At 44.6% G+C, this 5,691-nt stretch overlaps 1 pseudogene; it reads right to left on the minus strand.

The window, feature by feature from the left end:
• Nucleotides 1–2,822: 2,822 nt before the first annotated feature.
• Nucleotides 2,823–4,492, minus strand: LOC108405238 (centromere protein V-like protein 3; annotated as a pseudogene).
• Nucleotides 4,493–5,691: the final 1,199 nt, after the last annotated feature.

The raw sequence follows: 5,691 nt of genomic DNA on the forward strand, positions 1-5,691 counted from the left end.
TGTCTTGTTCAGTTTTTGGTAGTCCACCATCATCAGCCATGAGCAATCAGCTTCTGTTTATTTCTGGAGGACCAGTGAGTAGTGAGCTCAACGTGAGGCCTCTGATTGTCTCCAATGGCCCTCACTTGGAGACAATCTTTACCTACATCCTATACACAGTGTGTAGGAGGCACCCATCCTGAAAAGGGCTATAAGATTGAGGCCTCTTCTGGAGTATGTGGGGCATATGAATGGTGGGGAAGATGGGGCAGATTTTAAGCCTTTCTCACCTCCCTCTCTGTCTTGAGTCTTTCTTTCCCTTCACCCATATTCACTTCCAAGATTTGTCAGTTTTCTCCAGATCTGCAATGGATTGCCCAACATCATAAATGTCCTGTCTCACAACTGGGCTCAGCATGAATATCAGTGTCCCATATGCCGTGCTGGGGGCAGACCAGATAATCTTAGTGTTTATTCCTGCAGTGAATGTGACCTGATTAGGGCCTTCAAAAACAGGGCTGCATTCCATTTCCAGGTCTCTAAGAATTTGTTGTACTTCTTCTATAAATTTCCAGTGTTCTGCTTGCCCAGGGAGATCCCCTTCATTGGGCCAAGCCTCCCTATAGGCTAGAATAATACAGGTATAAGGAGTGAGTACCTTGAACCCCCCCCCACCACCGAGTGCCATGCAGGTGCTGCAGGAGGGCAGGCATGTGGTAATGGTGCTCATTTTCTCTGCCTCCTGCCTAGTCACAGAAATGCCATTGGCCCCCATATCATACAGCCACATTAACCATGCCTGGATACTTTCCCTGGCCTTTTGCTGGAACTTGGCAGCTCTATCAACAAGCTCAAGGGGAGTATGTTCTCTCATTGTGAATGTTTCCTGAACTGGGAACTGCCCACTGGTGAGGCTGCTGTTTTGCTTTCCTTTGTATTGGGGGTTGAAGGGCCCGGGGCATTTAGTCTGTTTCACTGTCATTCACCACAACACCCTCCTCTTCACTCTCATCACTTTCCCAGGGGTTGTCTTTACCACAGTCTGCTATATGCAGTTTCCCAAGTAGGCACTTTATAGCAGCCAGTATTTACAGGGTGCCCTCATACTCACACAGTGGTTCACATGCATCTGACATATGGACCACCCCTCCCCACATGGAAGTATTGGGCAACTTGGGGTTCCCCCATGGATGCTTTTTTGCCAAGGCGAGGAAACTTAAGAGGCTTGTATAAGCCACCCCTCTCCACACAGAAGTGGATGGCCAACTTGATATTTCCCCTGCAGATACCTCTTTTGCAAGACCCATTTTTTCAGTCTCCTGGCTGAGCAGTCAATTGTTGTCCAGCAAGCTCCTCAGGAGCCTCCCAGGTGTGGTGTCAAACTAGCTCCCTTATGCGCAGGCAGGAAAGAGGCAGGCCATTCCAGATTGGTAGGTGGCAGGTTTAATAAGCGAGGGAACTTATATATAAGGCTTGACTTGAGCAGCCACAAGATGAGTAGCATCTCCCCAGCCCCTCCACCAAATCTCAGAAGTTTATACAGAGGCCTTAACTGGATTCAGTCACATTTACAGTCCTGATGGTCTCAACACCACATCACTATTTCAAGACTATGTCCTTAAGGCAGCCTCTGGGAGTGGGGAAGGCAGGCAGAACCCACATTACAAGGATAGGGGAGGAGGTGAAGAGCCTCTGATGGCTGGGGTCCAGCTCACAGGTCAACCTTTTCCAATACCATCCCAAGGCAGCTGACAAAGTTCCCCTTTCCCCAACACCTTGTCCAGCCTCAGGTTCTACCCTTCTCTCCATTCCTTTTCACAGACACAACTTTCCCCTGCATTCTCACCCATGGAAACAAGCTTAGGTCCCATAAATTGTATGCTGGGTTAACTATGCTGTCTGAAACTCTTGAACATGAGTTTTTAGCCCAATAAACTCCTAGCATTGAGAAGCAGAAAATAGTACTCATTTTGAAAGAAAAGTCACTGTTAGAAAAAGAGAAAAATAATATATACCCACATTTCTTTGTAAAGAAACACAAGCATGGCAGAAGTATGGAGAGTTGAGCCATTTTCTTTTCCTCTATCTGGACCCCATCCATACAACGGAGTAACATATAGGTGTAATTCTAGGTGCAAATGGTATTTTCTGATCACTAACATAACTGAAAGTTCTGGAGCATACATGCATATTCATGTTCTCCCTTCCCCTCTCCCCATTTTCTACCTCAGATCAACCTCTGAAGGGGTGAATAACTGAATCAAGCCATTCCAAATAACTGGAGGTTATGTTAGAGAAGCCAGGACTTAAATTCCTTCCCTCTAGTCTGGTGTGGGAGATAATGGAAAATGAGGGGTAGGAACTGAAGGATGATAACTTCTCTGTGTGATAGCACAGTCATGTTATTTCATACCTCCTTAATTGGTTTTAAATCTGTTGATGGATAAATCAAGTTATATAATTCAATGCATATTATATGCACATCTAATGAAAATATGTACATAAGAGAGACAGACAGCAATAAAAAGACAGATGGAAAGAGCTGCATGCCCTTTCATCCAAATGAGAGAGCATTGAAGGTGTTTATTTTTACTTGATTCTTTTGAAATATTACTATTATAGTCAAAGCTGGGGAAAAAAACATTAGAAGACACTGCTTGAATAAGTTATGGAGATCCACATTTTTATATCCTGTTAAGCTATTAGACCATGATATTTATATATTATTATTTAACACAAAAAGGCACCCCACCAATTGTTGGATAAAAATCTCAGGTATCAAGAAATTACATAAAAATAATGATTTTATAATACACAATATAGAAATACATACTTTTCTACTTAATAAGGATTTATTTCTGAATACCTTATTTCTGAATACTTAACACATGTACAAGACAGCAAATTCAAAACATCAGAGAGTGCATACAGTACACAGATATCTTCCTCATTCTTCTGTCTCCTCGGTCCCCCTACCCAGAGGGAATTTCTAAAACAAAACTACACAAAATGCCAACTTCATTGGAAAAATAAGCACAATGAGGTATGCAACACTAATAAATCTTAAACATATGCTATAAAAACACATTAAATAAACAATGTGGCTCAAAATGATGCATATCTCTAAGTACCAAAAATGTGGAGTGCATACATCACACACACACACACACACAGATAATTAATAGAACTTGTCCTAAGAAATGTCTACAAAACTGTTTGAATGTAATGTCCTATATACCAGATGCAACTGTTAAAAACAATCCTGTTCACAAGAGCACCATAAGCGTACAGTATATGTGAATTATCTGCCAATGATTTGTGAAAACTGTAAGGAGAATAATAAAACTGAGTGCTGTAAAAGAGGACTTGAAAAGTGGAGACCCTACTTGCTTATTGCATTGGGAGCCTACCGTTGTCCACAGACAAATGTGAGCTCAGTTTTGATTATAAGCAAACCTGTTCGAAATCACTAAAGGGAAAGGCTAGAAGCTTGGAGAGACATGACAGGTTCACCAGCCCAGAAAGAGACCTCTTTCACACAATGATCCTTTCACAAGCACTGAGGTGGCTCCCTCGAGGGGCACTTGGGCACGTAGCAGGCCTGCTGCAGCACCAGGCCCTGGAGGGGAGGCAGGGGCTCACTCGGGGTAAACGTTCTGGATGGCCTTGTACTCTTTGGGGACCTCCTTCCCCCAGTTGCCACCATCGACCTCCTCAATGACCACGCTGCGCACGGTGCCCGCGTCCAGGCACTGGGGGCGACGCCATAAACCCTGGGGTCGGAGACCGACGCGTGGAAAATCTGCGCTCCCCACCTGCTGCAGAAGCTGTGCAGCGCCGGGTGCGAGTGGGATCGATAGGTGACGAGGCTCTCGGCGCCTAGGAGCAGCGTGAAGCGCGAGGCCGGGACGAGGAAGTGTCGGTGCTGCTTCTTCCTGCACAGTCAGCAGCTGCAATCCACCATGCGCAGGTTTTCAGGGACCCAGACCGCGAAGCGGACCGCGCCGCAGTGGCAGCCCCCGATGTGATACACCAGGTCCAGGTACTCGAAGGTGTCCAGCAGGAACTTGGCGGCTCCTTGCGCGGCTGAGGCCCTGCCTCTTACTGGACGTCTCCCAGCGCTCCCACTGCGCTCCCAGGTCCATCTCACTGGGGGCTGCTGCGGGCGCCGGCGGCTGCGGGGATGGCCGCGGCGCTCAGGAGCTCGCCTCCCGGGCCCGCTGCCACCAGCGCTTCCGACGCAGCCTGGCCACATCACTCCTGGCCGCCGCCGGCCGCCTCCCCACCGCGAGGCTCCCCAGGCCGCCTTCGCCCCCGCGGCGAGCATTTGCACCGCCCCCCACTCTGCCCAAGGCTCCCGCAGCCTTCCAAGCGAGTGCCCACCGCCCCTCGTTTCCTAGTTAGTCAGCAGCCTCATTGCATCAACCCGATTGACCGCTTATTGAATGTGATGTAAAGAGACCATTCCTCTGACTCTATCAAAACAGATTTTACTAGCCTGAATTGCAGTCATAAGGCAATTATTTAGCGAGCACTTGCTAGGCACTAAGCACTGTGCTGGACTCTGAAGATGTGGAGATGGATCAGGCTTTCCAAAGCACTTACAATCTGTTAGGGTCGCTTGTACAAAAATATAATAACCAAAACAGTTTGCTCTACAGGGGTAAGAACAGTTGGCTCTGGAACACAGAGAAAGACCCATGTGCACCAATAGGAGGGATGGATAGGAGAGATCAGGAAAAAATCCTCGTGGACGATTGATTTTTTTAAATCATTATATAATGATTTGTTTTTATCTCTACTAATTTTCGTTGTGATGAAGTCTACTTTATGTAATTAATATACTACTTTCTTTTTAATTAGTATTTGTTTGATATGACATCTTCCATAATTCTATATTTAATTTGCCTACATCACTGAAATGATTTTCATATAAATTTATAGCTTGGTTGTCTTACTGATACTGACAATCTCTACCTTCTAGTTGACGCTGACAATTTACATTATGCTAAGTATTGATATGCTAGTATTTGCCAATTTATTTGTTTTCTTTTGTAAAACTGTTCCTCTCCTTGCCTTTCTGTGCCTTACCTTGAACACGTTTGATTTTCTATAGTGTTTTTGAGTGTTTTGCTCTGTAGAATTGTCTCTTTGGTTGCTCTGGGATTTACTATATACAGATGTGACTTATATCACACTCTGCAGGTATCCAGTGTTATCATCACTGGGATTGAAGTGTGGAAACCTCACTCTCATTTAGGTCCCTTTGCTTTTCCCACTTTTGAACAAAATCACCTAGATTTTCATGTGATTTTTATAATTTTGTTTTAGTCATGTGGTATGATTTCTGTAAGATGAGGAAAAGGAAAATCTATTGTACGTCCCATATATATGCTCTTTCTACTATCCTTATTCCTTTCTGATGCTCTCAGAATCCTCCCTTTACAGTTTCCTTTCTGTTTTAAGCACCTACTTTAAATTCTTTGAGCATAGATCTGCTAGTGACAAATACTCCTTATTTTCCTTTGCCAGAGAATGTCTTTCTCTTGCATCATTAACGATAGTATTGCTGGATACAAAATTCATAGTTAAAGTACTCTTTTCAACCCTTAAAAAATGTTATACCACTTCCTATGGCCCCTATTTGTCAGATGAGAAATTTACAGTCACTAAAATTGGTGTTCCTCTATAGTCAGTGTGTCATTTTGATCT

Source organism: Manis javanica, chromosome X (genome assembly GCF_040802235.1).
Source record: "Manis javanica isolate MJ-LG chromosome X, MJ_LKY, whole genome shotgun sequence".
Lineage (NCBI taxonomy): Eukaryota > Metazoa > Chordata > Mammalia > Pholidota > Manidae > Manis > Manis javanica.